Source organism: Gallus gallus, chromosome 2 (genome assembly GCF_016699485.2).
Source record: "Gallus gallus isolate bGalGal1 chromosome 2, bGalGal1.mat.broiler.GRCg7b, whole genome shotgun sequence".
NCBI classification, from domain to species: Eukaryota; Metazoa; Chordata; class Aves; order Galliformes; family Phasianidae; genus Gallus; species Gallus gallus.
Window position 1 is genome coordinate 109,109,089 of NC_052533.1, and position 23,058 is coordinate 109,132,146.

Sequence of the window (23,058 nt, forward strand, 5' to 3'; positions counted from 1 at the left end):
TTAATTATATATATATATATAAACTTTTTGAAGTTAATCCTAATTCAGATCATATAGAAATAGATAATGATTAAGGGAGATGAGAGTGTTTCAGAGCAGTAAGTAAACAGTAATTAACATGTGTTGCAAGCCACTGTCTGTATTTTCATAAAAATAAATAGCTTTTAAATAAGAATCTTCTCACAACATAGATGGACAAACAACTAATATTTGCCAATAAGACCACAAAATTTTGGTTCACGGTCTTTTCCATTGCATGCCAAACTCCTCAGCAACACACGGGTGGGAAACAAGCAACACAATGACCTGGAGAACACAAGAGCGAATAGTTTCATATGTGCAAGAATAACATTGCAACAAATACCATGATTGTCTGAAGAGAACTTCTAACTAGCAACTGAATTGGTTTTCAGGCATCAAATCCTTGTGGCCTCTCACCTAGTAGGTAGTAGGTGCAGCAGAGATGGCAGAAAGTCCAAGTCTCTCCTCCTGCCCAGCATAGCAGAAGAGGCAGCAAGGACTGATTTAGTAGGGAGGTTGTGGGAGCTAAAGTTGACATCCAAAGGTAAAGCTTCTCTAGATACTGAAGGGAAGAACATAAACCAACAAACAAAGGAAACATGAAGCAAGGACACACGAAATAAGGGTCTTTGGTGGAAAGTGGGTAAATGTGTTTGAATGGGATAGCTGGTTCCTACTCCTTACAACAAAGATCAGAAGGAAAAAAAAAAGACAGAAAAAAAGAGTCAAAATCCACCTTAGAGAGAAAAAGCAGAAGTTTTCAAAAATTGCCTGTTAGTAAAAATTCACCTGGTTAGAATGTTGCCTAGAAAATTTCTAATGACTTTGGGATCCTAAATGTTATCCAACAATTTGTAACAATTAATTATATTAACTTTTTCCCCTGAACTTATTTCACAGGTAACTCCATTAGTGTCCCCAGCTGCAGCACACATGTGCCTTGCAGCCTGCCACCTCCATAAGTTTTTAATACATTTACTTTTTTCTGTGGTCAGCATTCATGTCCCTTCTGCTACCTCATGCTAGCAGTAAAGACAGAAGACACATTTCAAAGCAGTACATGAGAGATTTGAGCATGCTGGGTTCACAGCTTCCTGAATTGGTAGGAGTGAGAGCAGCTTTAGTGGTTTCCATACAAAATTTAAATTCTTATTTCAAGAGGTGTTTCAGTTGCCACTGAGCTACTTGCAGAGTGAGTGTACCAAATAAGAATGCTTAATGTCCCTGATTATTTTCTAAGTGGTCTTCGAGCAATTCCATGCAGTGTATCTGCACATTTCCAAACTATAGGCAAAACCAAGTACATAAGTAAGAACATAATAGTAAACAAATGTAGCAAAACCAGCACTCACAAACATGCTCAGTCACAAGGACATCATGCTTCTTCTTACAGAAACAACAAGCTATATTAAAATTGAAGGGAGTGTTGGAAAACAACCCCTAGCACCTGTAGTTCACCACTCCTTATCACTCTCCTCAGCTTTAAGTTTGTTGGCTACTTGCCATGTTTTTCAGCTCCTCAACTTGATTGCAGGACTATAGAATTGACTATACACAGTGCATTACACCTTAGAGCACAGAGTACTTTGTCATCATCTACTCTCCAAAAAGAGGAAACCCAACACAGTCTTAATAACCCTTTGTTATGACAAAACCCATATATATCAGATTATCTCCTGAGATTCTGTCTTAAACACAAAAGCATAAATAGGAAAAAAAAAAAACATACAAACAGAAAAGAGTACATCCCAAAGCATACTATATTTAATACACTATTTTTTCAGGTATTAGCAGCAGCAAATTAAGTTCATGAAAAGAAAACTGCATAATCTTGTATTTAATCTTATAGAAGAGTTTACCTTATTTTAATTTTGACAATAAATTCTAATACTAATAGTTATTAGGAAATAAAAAAAATAATGAGAAAAGAGAACTATAGCTTTGGAGCACTGAAATTAGAAGGAAGACAGGTTTTTCCTTAGCAGATAGTGTTACTGATAGAATACAGCGTTAATGAACAAGTTTGTTTTACATTAGACAGCACAATATTTGTATTACAAACACAAATTAAAGTGTTTGTTTTTGTATAGAAATCTATCCTATCCATTTGTCCTCAGAGGCTGTGCTTTCTCACTCTTCAGGGTGCCTGGCTGTTGGTAAAGAATAACCATTGATTTAAAACCCAATTCTGCAAGATTGTTAATTGTGGGACTGGATCTTACCCACAAATCATCGCTGTGAAAATCATGCACTTGCTTGTATGTGTAAGAATTAGAGCTGGGTAGTTCTTTGTATTTAACTTCCTTTCTTTCCTCCACGAAAACTTTTTTTTTTTTCCATAGATACTACAACTTATAGGCAATATACTAGTTTCTTACAGTGAACTTTCAATAGGTGATCTTTTTACTGGCCAGATTGGAAGAGAGCAAGAAGAGGGGTTAAGAATTTGACTGTGCTCAGGAACACATGCTGCAGAACTTGTCCAAGTTACATGCCTCCCAAGCTCTCAGCTGAAGCGTTCAGCCTTTTGTAAACCATTCAGATGTTCATGGGGGCAGAAAGAGATGGAGCTGTCAGGATGCATCTCTAAGATGCCAAGGGCCCATACTAATGTGCCCAGATAATATGCAGCTATCTATGTGATTAAGTAGTTCCATAGGAAGGAAGGCCTGAGAGGGGCATTTCTATTGTGGTCAAATATCTCATCCAAATATTAAAGAACTCAGCTGGAAAGTGGAAAAAATCTTTAGCAGAGGCTGAGTCTTGAATCTTGAATCTGCCAGAGTAAGGGAAAATAATTAAAAGTGCATTCACAGTGGGGGGGAGTGTTTTGGTGAATACCTATTTCTGTCACAGATCTAGAAGGGGATTTCTGAGATGTCTTTCCATTCATAAACATGACTGTGTGCTACTTTGTCTCTTATTTTTATGATCTTAGTCTTTGCTTGTAGGAATGGTGATATTTATCCCTTGCAGCCCAGAAAGCCAGACATCCTGGGCTCCATCAAAAAAAGCATGCCAGTAAGGAGAGGGAAGTGATCCTGCCCCTGTACTCTGCACTGGTGAGAGCTCACTTGGAGTATTGCATCCAGATTTGGAGTCCGCATTACAGGAGAGACACAGACCTGTTGGATTGCATCCAGAGGAGGGCCACAAAAGTGATCAGGGGATGGAAAACCTCCCTTGTGAAAACAGCTGAGAGAGCTGGGGCTGTTCAGACTGGAGAAGGAAAGGCTTCAAGGTGACACGATATCAACCTTTTGGTATGTAAAAGCAGGCTACGAGAAAAAAGGGGACAGACTCCTCAGCAGGGTCTGTGGTGATGGAACAAGAGTAAATTGCTTCAAACTAAAAGAGGGAAGAATGACTGGATATAAAGAAGCTTTTTATAATAAGGATGGTGAGGCACTAGAACAGGTTGCCCAGAGATGTTAACGTCCCATCCCTGGAGACATTCAAGGTCAGGCTGAATGGGGCTCCGAGCACCCTGACCTAGCTGTAGGTGTCCCTGTTCATTGCAGAAGAGTTGGACTAGATGACCTTTAAATGTCCCTTCCAATTCAAACAATGCTATGATTCTGTGATTTAGTATCTGACTAATCACATAAACAGGCCTTTGTTCTTTACTCTTTGCCACAAAGCTGCTTGGGATTTACCCTCCCATTTTCCTGAAAAAAAAAAAAACAGGTCCCTGCATTAACAGCACAAAGAGATGCTGTGAGACTGAAACCGTAACTCTGAACCACAGGAAACGTTCAATTCAGTGCTGTATTACCTTGGGCTGTCAGACAAATAAGATAAATATATCAACTCTTATCATGCACCAGTCAGCCTCCTAAAACATTTTTATTGTGTCTGTAGCACAGCACTGACAAGCCTGATGTAAAATGAGTTACCTGAATGCTTTTACATGGGCCACAGTACTGAGAGCACATCCAAGATCCAAAAGCTTTATCAGATGCTCCAGCAGCCCCAGACTATGTATCTAAGACAGCAAACTATCAGTGCCCAAGCCAACTAGATTCAAATCAGGAAAGTTCCAACGTTGTTTCTAATCCTATGTGATATATATATGTATATGCGTATATACGTGTATATATATACACATATAAAATATACACATGGGCTAGTAACATGGCTTTGATTTTTTCTTGGATTACCCAAATTCGCACAGAGCTATCCTTTAAAAAAAATGTTGTGTTGGCTTGTTAAATGACTAGCTATACTCATCTTTTAATTCATTAAATTTGAAGTGTCTCTCCATGACCAGAGGAAACCAAGGTCTTCTATAAGATTTTTTGTGCATAAGAGAGGTGGCCAGCAGGGAGAGGGAGGTGACTGTGCCCCTCTTCTTTGCCCTTGTGAGTCCCCATTAGGGGTACTGCATTCAGGCCTGGGGCCCCCAGCATGAGAAAAATATGGAGCTGTTGGAATGGGTCCAGAAGAAGGACCTGAAAATGATCAGAGGGCTGGAGCACCTCTCCTGTGAAGACAGGCTGAGGGAGTTGAGGTGGTTCAACATGGAGAGTAGAAGGCTTTGAGGAGACCTCACTGTGACCTTTCACTGCATAAATGGGGCCTACAGGAAAGATGGAGAAAGATTCTCTAGGCAACACTTCACAGTTCAATCCCACACCAGGAGTCTGACAGAAGGAACAGGATCTGTGTTCATGCCTATCACATACTTGTACTTGATACAGATGAGTTTTTCTATCAACAACCACTACAGAGAAAAAGGATTGATTTAATTAAAGCATTAAGCAAGGACCTGGGAGAGAGAAATTCAAATCTCAGCTGGGATAGACTTGCTGTGGGACTTGGACAACAGCAAAACTGTCTATACTTAGGATTCCCATTGGTTGAAAGTGGTAAAGTAGCTTTTTCATTTCTTCCACAGATTTTGTACAAATAAATGTGTGGTACTTACAAGTGCCATGAAAGAATGTAGAATAGAATCTGAACAACAGCCTCAAGAACATCAGCATGATGCTCATTCTTTTAAAGTAAGAATATTAAATCAGTCAAGCAGAAATATATAATTAAATTACTCCTCTTTCCAAGGTTGTAAGTAAGACCATACCCCTGAAGGTGACTTGTCAGGAACACAGGCATTCTCTGCAAGTTTCTGATTTCTATTTGCAGTTTGCTGACTATTACTAATAATAGAATCAAGGTATTTATGCCTCAGAACGTGGTATTTTCAACAGCTGCCCTCAGTATCACATACCAATCAAATTTTCCCGTCATGCACTAAGATGAGAAAAGGTAAGAGGAATGGGATTTCTCTTCCCCAGTATTACTGTACAAACATTTAAATCTGAGCCAGTCACCCAAGGCTTCATTTAGAATCCATGGCGTGACTGCATTCCTTTTAGCAAGAGATTCATCATACTCTAAAGCAGACAACTACAAATAGGTCAGGACTACATCCTAGGAGGGTTTTTACTTCTGTTAACTTGAAGTAAGCCAGCATAAGCAGCTCTCAGTTTTATTGTTCATCATGATGCCATATGGTATGAAATATCCCTTTGGCCAGTGTGGATCAGCTGTTCTGGTTTGGTCCCATCCTAGCTCCTTGTGCACCGCCAGTTCCTCACTGGCAGGGCAGCAGAAGCAGAGAAGTGTGACTTTGACTTTGTGTAAGCACTGCTCAGTAACAACTAAAAGCATTCATGTGTTATCAAAATTATTCTCATCATAAATCTAAAAACACAGCACCATACCAGCTACTAGGAAGAAAATTAACTCTATCCCAGCAAAAAAGTCAGGACAACACCTTTTCCCTTCTATGAGATAGGTGTTTTTCATGCAAATTAATTGTTCTGAAATTTTCTGGCGATTGAGTTGGTCTTACAGATCAAGGTAGAAAACAAATGTTTCAAAAGACATGGTCTTTTCATTCCTTCTGAAGCAGTAAACGTTCCTGTTTCCTCAAAGCTATAATGTTTCCTGCATCCATGCTATACAACATATTGGATAAGAGAAGAATATCTGGCATCCCAAAATTAATGGGATTAATTATCCCAAAATTAATTAATTTAATTCTTTTTGATAAACATTTCTTTTCAAGTTTTTTGAAAAAGTATATACATGTAGATTATGACTTCTCTTCACAAGGTTTATACAAAATATATATCTCTGTGTAATGAGAGGTTCCTCAGCCCTTCTGCAAGGAAAAGCTTGAAAGCACAGTTGAGTCAGAAGCACAATGCTGAGTATTCACAGAGTCTCTCTGAAGTTCATAAACAGCAAGTATCTATCTCAGATGATTCTATGATCTACACAAGAATAAAAGCCTTACAAGAGTAAGGTGCACTGATGGCTTTAAGGAATTCACACACATTTTACTCTTAAATATTTGAATTTTTAAAAAAATATTTATATCTTAAACAGAGAACAGTTTCCAGGAGACTTGATGAATTTTCCCAACTTAGCTTCAGTGATCAATAACATGTCTTCAGTAAAGACACCTTGGGAAGACCTAGTTAATTAGCATTCACATTCACCAGAAATGCTCTCTTATTAGTAATTACTCTATAAACAATTATTTCTGAAGTGAAAGACATGACTAAAATTATGTTTATATAATTGCCATAAATATACCAAATTGAACCTTAAAATGAACAGAGAAGGAAAGATACTGTATACTTTTATGGCTTTTTCACACTGGAAGAAAACTGAATTGTAGTTACAGAGCAATAGCACAGACCTGGTTTTTGTTTTTATGACTTTTTAAAGGATGAAAAGATACTCAAAATGATGTTTTCAATCATTGTTAGAATAGGACAGAGAAAGGAGATCAGAATCTGTTGTTGTTGTTAAATGTCCAACTTCTTCACAGCTCTTCATATGTCCAAGAAAACTTCAGAATCTGTCAGCACACCACTGAAGCCATTAGTCACATGAATGGCATGTATGGGAAAACACAAGAAAGGGCAAAATGTTGCATAAGAGGGAAAATGTGAAGAGCAGCAGGGCAAGCACCAGAGAATAAGGATGGGGAACAGGCTCTGGAACAGAGATTGCCCTGCAGCCCATGGAGAAGATCACACTGGAGGGAGCAGTGAAAATATATGAGAAGGAGAGAGTACAGAGGGGAACTGTTATGGAGTGGCCCAAGCCCCCATTACTTACCTGCTGCTGCACCACTTGGTGTGGGAAGCTGGTAGTTTGGAGCAAAGGAATAAAACAGCCTGTGAGAAGGTGAAGGAAAGGTTTTATTTTAAAACCTGTCCTTCTATTTACTACTATCTAATTAGTACTTATATTTTTAACTATAATAAAAATAAGGTAAGTTTTCTTACCTTAAGATAGTTAAGTTTGAGTTTGTTCTGTCTGTGATAGTAACCAGTGAGCAATTTTCCCATGTTTAACTCATCCCAAGAGGTTTCTTAGTCTGGTTCTTCCCATTTTCTCCCCTTGCTTTTTATGAGCCCAGCAATCAGGTCCAGTATTTCACATGAATTTAGTCCCACAAGCACTCACACATGCATGCACTTGTTATCTAATTTCTTTCTCCTTTTGACGGAGCTCTGTAATAAATCACAGACGGTAACAGGCAGAATTACGACACAGAAGAGATGAACTGGAAAAATTATGATGCTCATAATTTACAGTCAATTTGCAACCTCATTCAGAATTCCAAACCAATAGCCAATTACAGTCTGTTCAAGTGAGTTAGATAAAAGAGTTTTATTATTTCTGGTGAGCAGTCTTTCAGCTTGGCTGTAAATGCAATTATTTGTTTTGTTAAAAACTGTTGAAGTCTCAGTAGGTAACGAACCATTTGTGACACAATCTGTCCACACTAATAAAAAGAGATGCATTAACAAGAAACTTTTATATGAATTGGTAGAATAGAAGCATTGGTTCTGGCACTTCTCAAGTTTGCAATTACAGTAAAGAATCTGAGCAGAAAAATAAACACCAAACTAAAAACTTAAAAAAACTGAAGAGGGGGAAAAAACAAAACAAATCAGAACAGAACTAGACAAAAGGAGTTCTAAGCAATTTCAACTTGCTTTTAAAGTGCACGTTTGTAATTTCTTATCAAGAAAACTGAAATGCTCCTAAGCATATACAGTACAACGCCAAATAAATTTTCTGACATTTTTTCAGGTAAGCTGGTGAATTGGCTTTTGAAAAGATGCATTATATTATGTTGGATATTAAAATTCTAACAAAACATAATTTGTCGTGAAACAATATGACAAGTTTTGATCTCATTTTTTTCTGAAATGATGATTTTTCGGTGGAGGGTTTTGATTTGGTTTGGACTTTGGTTTGGACTGGGTTTTTGTTGTTGTTTTGTTGGCTTTTTTTTTTTTCCCCAAAGAGAGTCAAGGGCAGCAAAATTCAAATCTTCATAGCATACTGCAGACAGAATTTTTTCAGGAACATCTGCTTTCCACAGGCAACGCATGACTCAAAGCTCACCTTGAAAGATTTTTGTCATTTTCACTTTTTCACTGTCATTTTCCTGGGAAGTGAAACTGAAGTCTTTTGCCCCAAAGCCTGTGAGTAACTCTCATACTTCCTGCTTATCTCCCCAGGCAAGCCACAGAGGAGGCACAGAGTTAATGTATTCATCACAGAAGAAGTACAAGGCAGGAAAATCTTCGTTTCTATTCCCTCAGAGGAAAAAATACTCAATATTTTCAAACAAAATTTTTATCTTAAGAAATACATATTCCTACATATCATTCCAGCAGAAATTTCTAAATCAGTTCCACTTTTCATTTCTCACATATGGTAAATAAGCCCCCTCCTATCTGGCAGAGAGGCTCGCAGAGACAGGCACATGGCTGTTACCCTCATCTTTTCAAAACGTTCCTGGTTTCTCAGGGTTTCCTGATCTCTAAACTATTCCCTGAACTTTCACTCCCAGACCATGACTTGCAGCTCTGGGAACACTCTAAGCCCTTCATCACAATAAGCTGTTCAGTTTACTTGATGTTTTTTGCCTGCAGATCTTTCTTCCCTTCTTTCCACTTAGTGATTGCTCCATGGCTGTATCTTTGTTTGTCCTGAACCACATTTCATGACATAACTTTAACTACCCTAGTGAAAAAAACATTTCCTAGAGAAATTATATAGGGAAAAAAGTCCTACTTTTCTGCCACCTAGAATATAAGTAGTGACAGAATCTAAATGGTTCTTTGCCATTGATTCAACCCATACGATGTTATACATAACATTTTCTCTATATTGGAAAGTGGATTAGTTTGCTTCAGCCGTAATAAAGGAATTTGCACAGGTCAATTTGTGAGTACAGTGCAAATGATTACAAATCTATATACATTCCCAACTTCAGCACTCAGTAGAGTATTCAGTAATGATCCTTTCCTCCAAAGAGAGCCTGATGGCTGTTCAAAATTGTTCAGATTGAAGATAACCAAAAGTTGGAATAAGGCCATAAACAAAGAGAGAAGGTGAGGAGAGCTCAGCCTTTTCATTTACAAAGAACATATTCTTGCAAAGCATTTTTGCCAGCCTAAGCAGCAGGCTTAAAGCTAACTCTCAGCTCCCTTTTCCTTGCTCACACAGTGCATAAAGAAAAGCTCAGATACTCTGCACTGAGATAGCCTCCATTTTCCATCACAGAGCAACGCAAAGCCTACTCCAAATGATCAAATGCAGAAAACAGCCAATAGTCCTAAAGCTGTTCTGCTAAATGCACTCTTCAGTGACCAAAAGCTTGCCTTAACACTCAGTCCCCAGAGACAACTACACCGTACAGCCCAGCAAACTTATCTAGAGAAAACATATTGCATACTGTACACTCCTGTCTCATGCTCTTACTAAAGGAATGCAAATGCAGCTGCAATCTTGCCCCAGAGACACACTTATTTACATTTTTCCTCATAGAATCATTTGACTTATCAGCGTGACTGTAATTTATCTGAAACATGAGGCAACGTAGTGATCTTTTTCTCAAAATTGCTTTTGGAAACTCATTACTAAGTACCTGGTATGCCAACCACAACTAACAATTCAGAGCAAAATTCCAGATCTGGTACAGTAAGTTATTTTTCCTGCATTCATCAGCGCTTCGGCATACACTTTATTCCAGGTTGCAAATTGAATGAACTTGCCAACTCAAAGCATGGAAACAAATGCTTTCTACATGCTAGTATGACCTCAAGGATTTATCTATAAAATTTTAATGTTCATGTTACACTTTAAGTTCAAATAAAGTTGCTGTTCTGCAATAATTAGATATAGACTAATAGTGATGCTTAAATTAGACTAATGACAACTAATAAACTGACATGTAGACAGACATATACGTGTAGATATATGTATGCATATATATTTTTCAAGGTCCATATATATTGGTCCATAAACAAAATTCTGAACACAAGAATGTACAGTTTATTAGAACACTATTAATATATTCCTTACTCATAGATGTTTGCTTCAGAACAGACCTCATAATAGCTCAAATCAGTGAATTCATAGCAACATTAGGTCTATTACAGTTGCACTACTGGACATCTTGACTTTCGAATAATCTAAAATGGGTACCTCCTGCAAAGTGACCAAGGAACACAAACTGAGTTCTGTCTTGCAGGAGAGGGCTTGCAGCAGCTATTTAAGGCCAGCTTTCTCTCTTATAACTTTGTGCTTAAAGATATGAGAAGAGCTATAATAAAGGTATTAGCACAAATCAGGCAAAAAAAAAAAACCACAAAAACTTTGCTGGAGAGTGAGATTGGATTCCATTTACAGGAGCTTTTCGGAGACAGCAGAGTAGCATGTATCACTAACTCACAGCACATGGTTCAGATTCTCCTAGATATCTACCAGCTTTCCTCCCCACAGTTCAGCCAAGCCAGACATCTCAGCGGCAAGTGCAGAGCAAGCAGGTGCAAGCATGGAGTAGGTACTACAGCCATGCAGCTGATAACATTTGCTCTGAACAAAAAATCCTCTTTGTTTTACTCACTTCATATATCACTCCAAGTCCAGGACAGCTGCAATCTCTGCATGTCCTAAGCCCATCCATGAGGATCTCTGGGGGTAGCATATAAATCCATTTTAAAAATCCAGTGGGAAAGCTACAGTTAAGAGATGGGGTCTTTCCTATTCCCTAGGCAAGGGCAAAGAGCACACATAGAGGACTACACCATCATTCGTCCTCTCTTGACCTCTTTTTTATTTGCTGCCAAAACAAAGCATTTCTCTGAAGCATGACACTAATTCCACTGTTTGTAATGAGACCCTTCACATATCAGACATGCACATAGATTATGCATAAGTTTAAGCCACCTCAGAGCTTTGTATTTCAAAGATAAGAGAACTTGAAGCTATACTTCTGTAACAGTCTGATAATTCTTTACATCTGGTGAAATAGTAATAATCCGTTTCAAAGCACTAGAAAAAAAAACAACACAACAGATGAACAGTAACACCACTGCATTTTGGAAACAGAATTTCTGAAAATACTTCTATGCTTTTTGACTCACTGAACTTGAAGTTTTTTTCTGGAAACAAATGGACCCCAATCATATTTAAAGGGAGATTATAAACAGAAAGGAAATTGACTTTTTATGTAGATAGAAATAAAAAAGAGCAGGAATTTTTTCACTCAGAGTGTAGTGAGACACTGGCACAGGCTGCCCAGAGAGGTTGTGGATGCCCCATCTCTGGGGGTATTTTAAGGGCAGGTTGGATGGGGCCCTAGGTAGCCTCATATAGCATTTGATCTAGTGGCCAGCAACCCTGCCCATGGAATTAGATGATCTTTGAGGTCTCTTTCAATTCAAGCCATTCTTTCATACTTCTATGATACTTCTGATGCACTGAATATTGTATGTCCACAAAAAAAAAGGAACAAAAAATGCCATATTTCATTTATTTTTCTGTATTGGATTGAGTTGAATTCATATAGCTAAAACCTTAGCAAATATTTGAATAATTTCTTTACTGTGAGAATGGTAGAGCACTGGAACAAGCTGCCCAGAGTTGTTGTGAAGTCTCCTTCTCTGGAGATATTCAGTACCCATCTGGATGCTTTCTTGTATGACCTGCTGTAGGAAACCAGCTGTAGCAGTAGATTGGACTAGATAATCTCTAGAGGTCTCTTCCAACACCTACAATTCTGGGAATCTGTGATTTTGAGAAGCTATGTATGCAGGACTAAGAAAATTGGCTAATGTACTTGCAGGGGTGCATCTTCTTCCTAATCTCTCCAGTTTATCCTGTGACACAGCCCCCTTGGCCAATCCTATAAAAGCCTCATCACTTCATGCAGCTGAACAGCTCATTAGTACCATGGTTGATAGCACTGCTAAGGCAGCTCACATACTGTGTTGGAGCAGAAGATAAGAAAGAAAATGAAAGTAGTAATTTTCTTTTGCTCAGGCTTTTCCCCTCCTTTGATGTGATTTGTTAGAATGCACTGAGTAATTTGCTGGTGTTCTTTTTTGCCCAGTCAAGTTCCAGCAGTACTTTAAAGCTGCCCCAGGGTGCCCATCACTACCTGACATCTGTTACTGTTGAAGGCCATCAGCCAGGTTTGCACGTTGAGAACAAATTCTCAGTGGGTTCTGCAATTTCCCCCCACTGTTGCTGGGCAGCAAAGCCATACCTATTGATCACTGACGAGAACTGTGGCAGGTCAGCAATTACTGCTGACAGGAGCTCTCCTGTGCCTTGGTGCAGCAGTGTGCATTTATGGAGCTCAAATGAACAGGTGGAGGGAATGGTACTGGGTTGTCTGGGACAAGGAAAGGCTCAGCCCCTGAGAAGTGCTTTTGCAAACAAAGAAACTTCAAAGTACTTCAATTTATGGAAATAAAACCATATTATATGATACAAATTATCCATCTGGCACAGAATAGAAAAAAATAAGGCCAGGAAAATTGAGACTTACGTAAGATTAAATTAAATGTGTCTACACTGGAAAGTCAGGGATGATAATGAATCATTCCTAAACTCTCTCAATACTACATTATACATCTGTTGCTTCAAATACAAACACATATGCAAGAAATTAAAGAAGCACTGACATCTTCTGAGAAGTGCTAACAATTTCTGCTTGGAAGTGAAGCTGTTCTACATAGTATTGCATCCCCTCTCTTTCATAACATCGTAAGAATTTGCAACTGCCATCAATTCAATTCCATACAATAGTAAAAAATTACCATGTTAATTGTAGGTTGGCGAATTGTAAATTATGGCACTCTTTTAAAGAGTACTGCACAGATTTAGACACTTATCTGAGAAACAGAGAGAAAGGAAAAAAAATACATGCAATTCATGCCAGAAGTTTGGCAATTATGTGAAGTAACACATTCTGCTTTATATCAGAAGAGGCAATAGGTAAATACCAGAGCAATCTCACTGACCAGAGCTTTGGTACTAGAGCAACTAAATATCCAAAACAAAGATCTGGTTTCAGCCTTAGGGGGCTAATACTGAGCCCAGAATGAATGCAGTGAAAGTAACTTACTGTCAGGTCTGCTGGGCAGTGAGTGGATCAGATGTCAGTCTTTCTATCTCCCTTGCTCTGAAAATAAACAAGCGTTGTTTAAAGTGCACGCTCTACAAACTGTGTCTGATGCAAGGCTGCCAGGATCAGGACCAGAAAAACGTGTCCTCACATTCCCTGGGTCAGCTCAGTGCTGTGTTTCTGGTTGAGATGGCCAAGTCTTGGTTTCACCCTGAGGCAGCTCCTCTCCTGCCAAGCTGCATAGTGGCTCAAGCTCCCTCAGTTTCCCCCAGCCCCACACACCTGTCTCCCACTTCATAGAAACAAAGTGGCTTGAGTTAGAAGGAACATCAAAGATCATCCAGTTCCAGCCTCCTGCCATGGGCAGGGGTGCCACCCACCAAATCAGGCTGCCCAGGGCCCCATCCAACCTGGCCTTGAGTGCCTCCAGGGATGGGGCACACTCAGCATCTGTTGAGATATATCTGAACCCACACAAATAAATGCAAGACCTCCCCTCCCTGAGCAGAAGAGATTGCCTCCAAAGCAGCCCTAATGCTACTTGTACCATTTTATTTGCTTAAAGAGTGCAAATAAGCCCTGCCTCAACCTTACAAGCTGCTCATGAAAAGAGCAGAGATACTCTGTCTGCTGCACGTTTTCATGCTCACAGTTTTGACGGGACAATGAAGCTAAAGAGAAAACACACAGACTGAAAGACCTTCTACAAACAGAAAGCTCCCTTCATGTGCAGAACAGAGCCTTTGCTGCTCTTATGATGACACATTAAGGAAGCACTCGTTTCATGGCATCTCAACAGAGAGCAGAGGGATACATCACATGCAGGACTTTAGTGCTACTTTTCCCATCAACAAACAAGAAAAAAATTAGCCAGAAATGTATGTAAATAGAAATAGCAGAAAACAAAACAAATATCCTTATTTGTTTTAAGTAATAGCAGAGAGCTTTAAATTTGGAGACTTTACTAGAAGTATCTGAAATGTTTAGAAAATAAGAAAAGTAACTGATAAATATAAAGTCTGAAATGTATGGAAGTGCAAGCAAGAGCCATTTATTTGAATTATCCACACAAGCATGACTGAGACAGAAGGGCTAAAGCATTTCTAATGCTTTTATTCTAATAGCACCTCTTTTCATTAATTACAATGACACCACATGGAATTAAACTTCAACAGCATTCTTGCTGTTTTCAATTAAAGAACATGATTTCAAACTTGCAATGAGGAAGAAAAAAAGACTGAATTTCAGATGGACAAGTGAAGTAGAATGAAGAGTTTTGTGGCTTCAGCTGTACCTGAACAAATTGCCAATAATAACTATAATACTGAAGATGCTCTTTTGGACCAGTAACAACACAGTGCTTGAAGCTTTGAAAGCATAAAAAGCACAGCAGGGACACAGACCTTTCTCTCCAAGATAATGCATCTGTTTGTTTCAAATTCAGCAGTTCTGATAGGTACTCATCATTAAATACCTGAAAGCATATTTTCTACATCACAAAAAGCTGTTTTCCCTTCCTGTGTCAGCAGAACCGCCAGTGGCTCAGGACATGACTGCAGTGCTGGTACACTGGTGGCAGCAATTGCAGCAAGTACAACTCTATGACTGCAAACCAAGTCAAGTGCAGACCACAGTTTGTTCTATCAGATCATATAGACCTCCTCAGGCTGTGTTTACTTTTTTTTTTTTACTTCTGTAAATTCTGAATTAAATTTTAAATGTGCAACCACAAATGCTATTTTGTGGCCTCTGTTTATACAAACTTGCCATGCCTTTCTGGTATTAGACCCTTATTTTTCAAATTCTCTGTCCCGTCTCCAGTACACAAATGCTTCCATTCAGCCTACCTTGCTTTTCTCAAAGTTGTATTTTTTTAAACTTTCCCCTAAATTTCCATTTCTTCCCTTATCACACTGGATATCACAGGAACCTACCACTGTTGGCTTGTCATATTCCTGTTTATGTTGTCATCTTCTGATACCATTACCATCTCTCCTACAAGTTCAACACAGTCTCAAAATCTTTTTTCTTCTTTCTGAAATTCTCTATAAACCTTGTTTTCATGCTGTTACTTATCCTATCTTATTCAGGATACGTGACTCAAATTTCTCTTGACCTGACTTAAATAAAATGAAAGCAATAGAATGAGCCTTAATTCATTTGTTTGTTTTTTTTTTTTAATCATTTTTTAATATTATTATTTTTCAGACAACTCTTTCTACATCTGATTCTTTTTGATACCCAGCAGCATGATGCAGCTGGGTTCACCAGGACATGTCTCATATTTAGACAATGGGAATCTGGAACAACAAAAGAAAGGCTCCTAATTCTCCTTCCTTTGCCATTACTGCATAAAAACCATGTAATGTGACCAGTGACACTACATTCTAAAACATAATTAACCAAAATATTATCAGCCTTTACTCAGCAGATTCTTATAATGGTATAAAACAAGTTTAGCCACTTCAAGAATTTCAAAATATGTACATAAAAGCCATGGTTTCACATTATCACATAATATTCACATAGAAGTTGCTCTTATTTTTTATGTAGATATTTCCAGACTACCTTTATTTTCTGTCTCCACCTTTTGACTGATGAAAAAAACTCAGAGATGAAACCATGTAAACCCTAAGTGTGGTGTAAAAGACCACACAATATCTCACAAGGATAGTAATAGCTAAGCAGAGACAGGAAAAGAATAAACTAAGCAAGTGTTCAAAGTTCTCTATTAAAATGTGTTCTGCATTTATACAGAGTTAAGTATCCCATTTAGCACCCTAAAGAACAAAAAAGAATTTGAAAAATCAAATTCTTATCAGTTGGGTAATCTGCATAATATGCATTTTTAGGTCTCCACAACACTGCAAAGAACCTTATAGACTAATGCTGCTAATCCTACTTGAGACCACAAATGTAATGAGACAATTTAAGTAAGTCAGGGGATAAGCTGTGCTCTTCTGTGTGATGTTGAATTTCATGAATAAAAAGGAGCAAGAATTGCCATTAGCACAATTTGCAAGAGTTGCAGAAAGGAAAAGCAGTTGAAACTATGAGAAGTACATGCCAGAAAGTGTACTAAAGAACAACTGGAGAGAAGCAAAAATTATATCTAAATTAGATAAATGCACTCTACCTTGCTCTTCTGCACTGAAAATTGCAATGCAGTTCCAAACTGGTCAAATAATTTAAAATAAAAAGAACAGTTGAATCTGTTTCCATCTCACTGACTACATGCAGAACAAATTTTGCTGAAGTAATCCAATTAGTCTTTCTACTATTTAATTTGATAGCATGCTGCCTCCAACTAATTATCAGAAAAGTTGGATGGATGTAATTCCATAGGGATTATGCCAGTGCCAGCAGCTAACATCTGTACACTTTGCAGGAACCAGACAGTGAAACTCTTCATTCCTGGATAATGCTATCCATTGACGTAAAGCACTTGCTCAGTGGTCCTCAGGCTCCAGCTGCTCCTCAGATGACTCTTATTGCAGTGATTTAAAACTTTATCTTCTCTAGATCCTTGACAGACACCAACCTTATTTCCAAAGGTGACCAGCAACATTTCCCCTTTTCCAGGCTGACACTGATGGCGAAGAGCATCTTTGGTTTGCTCTGCAGTCTATGGCAGCTCAGTCAGACAGGAGTTGTCCAGGAGGGACCTCTAGCTTTGTTAATCAAATGTTCTGGAGGCACTGACTGCTGTCACATGCAAGACTTTTCTCTTCTGCACCTTACATATTAGTAGGTTGTGAAGTGGTAATCATGGCTGCTGTCAAAAAACTTAAGAGAAAGATGTAAAAGTCCCCCAGAATCTGCCAATGCTTTTATAGCATCCTATTAACTAGAAGAAGCCTACTTTTAAGAAAACGAGGAAAAAACATCACAAATTCTTATTTAGCATCCAGTATGGCTCTGCAAGTCTCTGGCAAAGTTTCGATTTGAATCATCTGTATAGACCTGCATTCTAAGTGCCTCCCTCCCCCCCACTTCTCTTGGCAGTAAGTTTTAAACACCATCAGGAAACTGTATATCTTGCATAGAGTTATTCAAGAAAATTGATTTCAAAACCAGCTGCTGAGTCCTATTTTTCTTTTTAAATTTAAGTTGAAAGGAAAAGCAATTCTTTCTTCTCCACTGAATGAAAGATTCCCCCCCCCAAAATGGGCAAGAAATAGAACGATTTCTTGCATCACAGAATCCAAATGTTCTGTCACAGTCACTGTCAAAAGTGCAGGAGGGATTTTTTGCTAGGTGTGTGATGTTACTTGCTATCTCTTTCAAAATAAATGTATGAGGTCTCCCTAAATAATCTGAGAAAACAATGCATGCTGAAGCTTTGCAAATCTGCTTTTGAGTTCCTTGTCCACATTCATCCATTCAGTCCAGTAATTCAGCTTCTGGATGGCTGTTAACAATTAATTATTGCTCGCAGTACTACTTTCATGCAGACCCACAGCTTTTCACTCCTCTCTCTTAAGTTCAAAGAACTGATAACTTTTCCTTCTTCTTTTTAAAAGATGGGACACTTTCTTCCTGAAACTTATTATTTTCTAATTGCAATGAAATTAAATTATTTCAGGCTTGCTCATTAAGAGAAAACTTTCCCATGAAAGGACAACTCAAGAAAGTTGAGCCTTCAGTCTATAAAGGTTTCTACCATTAAATCTTTCCCACTGTTCGTCTGAAACACACAAGCTACCATCTACACTAATAGTTATCAAAATTATAGTCTTCAATTCAAGAGAACTTCAAGCAAAGTTCTCTATTTAAATTTATAACATTTGTGTTATCCCGCTTCCTTATGTTCCCTCCCTATAAAACTGATAGATTGGTCAATTTTAAAATTGTGAACCTGCAAAGACTGATCAGCGCACCTCTCCTATAGAATGCACAGGAACTGATTTGGCCCTTGAGGTTGCACGTGCATGCTAAGTAGTCATTTTCTCTTTAATGTACCCACAAGGACTCTGACATAATATTTGCTCTTTCAAAATCTGCATTGGGCTCTAAAAAGATCATCAACATGTTACAAGGAATACGCAAAAAGAATAAAGAGCACATAGCATTTTGCCTGGCTGAATATTACTGGAACAATAGTGGGGCCAGTAAGAAGAGAGTCCCCATTTCAAATGTTTTAAGGAAGTGTATCTTGAAAAAAGCATTGTGAAATACAAGGCATTTTTACATAAACCAGGACTGATTCAAAGGGCCCTGGGACATACTCTTAAGAACAAAATATATATATACATACATACACACACACATATATATATATATATTTATATCAAAGGAAGAAAACCACTGTGTCTTCTCAGTGGTCTTCTTTTGCTTTTACTGTAAATTTAAGTCCCATTCATCACAGCGTAAAATGCATTTAGCCAAAAATTTAGTTCCATAGTACCCATGAAGTGTAAGATGTGAATAAATAGAAAATAGTAAGCATTACACTCCTTAGAAATGCCAGCCTCTCCAGAGAAACTCCATAAAATATCGATGTAATTTCTTGTGGAGAAAAAAACCAACAGAATTTAGAGGCAACTGCTTCCTACAAACCCTACCAAAATTTGCCTGAGGCCATTAAATATCTTGTAAGCTGAGCTTTTACTTAGAGCTGGAATGAATTATAAGGCATTAAAAAGACTGCAGTAGCATGTTCTAATGGGATCTGTGCTTACACTAAGTCTGGTTTGATCAATGTCAAGTGAAAGATGCATACCTAAGAAAACTTGCATTTTTTTCATTATCTTCCAAAACAAAAAGGAAGCATTACGCTGGAAATACTTAACAAGCAAGAGACCAAGATGAAATTTGAAGGCACACCCTTCTAATAGCTTTTTTTTTTTTTAAGCTATTAGCAGTCAGCTTTTAACATCATTCTTTATAAACAGCTAAAATAAATTAAAAAAAAGCAAAAAACAACCAAACAAACAACAACAACAACAAAAACACTTCTATTGATACTTATTTTATATGCTCAGAAATCTCCACCACCAGAACCTGCACTGTCAACCCTGGTACTTCAGTGAGCTTGCACCAGCAGCCTCTACTGTGCAGTCCATTCCTACAAGAAAACTTAAAACTAAACCACTTCATTTCTGCCTTGCAAAGGAAGAGGGGCTCATAGACAGCATAATGCTATAAAACAATAAAAAGCACAGCAATAATAGCAGGGCAGCAAAGTCCTAGGCTGGAGCAAGAGAGGACAAGCCCAAATACAGAGGCTAGGGATACAAAAACAAAGAGAAGAAGCTGCTTACCCTTATAAAGCCTCTAGTACACAAGGATCTCCAGCAAGATAGCCTTGTCTCTGCTGCCAACCCTTAAATGAGGTCTGGGAAGGGGTGGAGCCAGGATCCATTGTATTGCATGCACCTGAGCTCCTTTGGGTTGGCTCTGCCTTCTCATCAGGTGCTCTATCACTGTTTCAAGCCATGACTTAGCATTTTCACTTCACATGGTCATTACCTATTTGTTTTAGTGGCTGATCAGTCATTAGTGAAGGCTGGAAGGTACCTGAGAAATGGAAAAGTTTTGTATGTACATAGAATCATCTATGCTGGGAAAGACCTCCAAAATCCAACTTCCAACCTGATCTGTTGAGTTCAATCAGTATGTTGTAAAGGCTCAGACTGCAAGCACAGTCAGTAAACCAAACCAGAAACATAAAAGAAAACAAATGGACAGATGGTATAACCAAACTAGCAGTAACTAGAAACTGCGTAATAGCCTGATACACAAAGTTTTCTCTCTCTTCTTACAGTAGCTCAGTTTCCTCAAAAGACTACACACATTATTCAGAAAACATTTATGTTATTTATATATTCAATGGACCTGTCTTCAAATTTATAAAAATCTTTACTTGATAACAAAGCAAAAGAATGATAAAGGAGTTTACTTCCTAGTAAACTCATAACAACATAACATTGATATCCGGAGGCTGAGAAGTTTATAGTTTTATAGAACACTACCGGTGAGCATAGTAAATGACAATTTTTGAATAATGCTCTGAAATAATATTCTTTAAGTAATTTCCAATGAAGTACATAAAAATGAAAATAAACTGCACTTCTCTCTATTCTCTACAATAAAATCTGTCCTCAGTTTAATTTTGTGGAACACAAACATACATAAAACAAGGAGAGTGTGAAAAGGTAATATATTGTCTCACAAATGTAGTTAAATCAGAAAGTTTTGCTAAAATATTTTCCTTTCTGTACTGAACACATTATCTTGTGAAGTCCTGATATTCCTCTGCCATCCATCTCTCCTCACTTGAGTCTTTTCTGTCTGAATATTGCAAAAGAAATGTGTCATTAAATTCTTTTCAAAGTGGCATTTCTGAGTATGCTGGAATTATATTCTGTGTTCTTCATGAATCACAGGCTGCACACAAGCATCAGCTGTGAGCAGTTCATTACTGCTACAACTGCAATAAATGAAATGACTGTTTTCAGGGCTCCTCAAAGGGAGCAATCAGCAGTCAGCCCTCACTGGCTGAGGAAAGGATGAATCCTACAGCCAAATTTGTTTTTTTTTTTCTTTTTTTTTTTTTTAATAGAAAATAAATTGACAGCCAAAGGGGAAAAAAAAAAGTAAAAAAAAAAATAAAAAGATATATTTCTAAGAGACACAGAGACCTTTGAAAGGAATTTGTCTAAACAAAGCAAACTGGAAAGCAGAAAATTGTTTACCAGAAATTATTCTGGAACAATCCTCTATTTTTCCTTGATGCTTTGCTTTATACCTTGCAGAGGTTTTTGAGCTCAAAAGCATCCAATATCTGGAAAGCATACATAGGGCCACTTTGCATGCTGGAGGTATATTTGAAATTTTCTGAAGTGTTTTCATATAGTTAGGCCTCCTTTTTGACTTATAATTACCGATTCAGGCAGTCTTTCTATAAACTTAGATTTACATGTATGCAGTGGGTTCACTACATTCCTAGTGGCTGATATAGCATTAAATCCTTATGACTGGATTTTCATGAGTGGAAATTTAACCAGTATATTCATTTTGCATGCATCTCACTATCTTGCAGGCATGGATGGGAAAGTCAAGAGCATGAGTCACTTAGGAATTGCAATGTAGAATAATTCTGAGTGATAATTATCTTTATGTTAAAGCCAAGGCTATTCCTTACCAAAAATATTCTTTACAAAGACAAAATATCTTTAAAAGAAATGCTTTAAAACATGCTGTATTCATTCATTAAAACCATTTGTCAGGGTTTAAGCCTAAACTCTAGTCCTGGACTCCCCAGGGAAATTCTAGAATGCTGCGAAGGGTCATGAAGGTGAAGAGAGGCCTGGAGCATCTATCACCCTTATGAGGAAGGCCTGTGACTGTTCAGCCTGGAGGAGGCTGAAGGGGGATCTAATCAATGCTTACAAATATCTAAAGGGCAGGAGTTGAGTGGATGGGGCCAGGCTCTTTTCAGTGGTGCCCAGTGACAGGACAAGGGGTGATAGGCACAAACTGGAAGACAGGAATTTCAACACAAACATGAAGAAAAACATATTTACTGTCAGAGTGAAGGAGCACTAGAAAGGGCATCCCAGGTTGTGGAGTCTTCTTCTCTGGCCATCAACATCCATCTGGATGCTTTCCTGACCTACTGTAGGGAACCAGCTTTAGCAGGGGGTTGGACTCTATGATCTCCAGAGATGCCCTCCAACCCCTACTATTTTGTGTATTTAAGATTCTGTGACACTTTCAGAACCACTTGGAATTGGGGTGGAGTGCTGGAGGGGAGATCAGACTTCTCATCTGGCAAACTGTACCACTGAGAACTATAAAATAAGATGTAAACCGGCATATACTTAAGTTTTAAACATAGAGGTGACTGGCTTCTGCATGCATTTACCAGAAATGCCTGCTGCTCCTGAGATATGCTTGACAGTCTCTCACACAGTCCAGGACAGCAAACATTACATCAAAGCAAATTTCCATCGTCACAATACCACACTCCAAAGTGCAGATTTAAAGTGTAGAAATGTTCCACTCTTTTGGCATACCCTTCCAAAAAATGTTTGGAAACCAATCATCACTTAATCTTCCTGAAGGATCTCAAATTTGAACATCTGGTATCCCTACCTGTCATTTCTTCTTTGCTTCTTCCTTTCAGTTTTGAGGAGGTAAGAAAGACACCAGCAAAATTCAAGACAAACTCCAAACCTCAAAGATTTTAGGTTGGATAAACACCATCCACACTTCCTTTGTTTCTGAACCATAAAACCATAGAATATCCTGAACTGGAAAGGACCCACAAAGATCACTGAGTCCAAACCAGGACTCTGCATAGCACCACCCAAAAACCAAACTCTATGTCTGAAAGCGGTGTCCAAATGCTCCTTGAACCCCATCAGCTTTACAGATAATAAAAGCTCTTTTCTGAAAGATGCTATTGCAGTGTCTGGAAACCATCCAGCACAAAAGCAACTTGAATGTGGTCATGACTGTGTGTTAACAAAAGTCAGTCCAGATTGGCTCATCTACTGTAGGATCCATAATTAGACATGATTCATACACCAAAAATAACCATTCCTTAATGGCTGTCAGTGAGTGGCAGTTTTCAA

The 23,058-nt window shown here is 38.2% G+C and overlaps 1 long non-coding RNA gene across 1 annotated transcript; it reads right to left on the bottom strand.

Annotated features, from left to right (window-relative positions):
• Window positions 1-6,031: 6,031 nt before the first annotated feature.
• On the bottom strand, window positions 6,032-23,021 carry LOC124417714. The gene is made up of 4 exons (XR_006937073.1): window positions 19,741-23,021; window positions 7,326-7,553; window positions 7,156-7,214; window positions 6,032-6,892 (listed from the first exon to the last, which is right to left on the bottom strand). It is a non-coding gene; the product is annotated as an uncharacterized LOC124417714 (long non-coding RNA).
• Window positions 23,022-23,058: the final 37 nt, after the last annotated feature.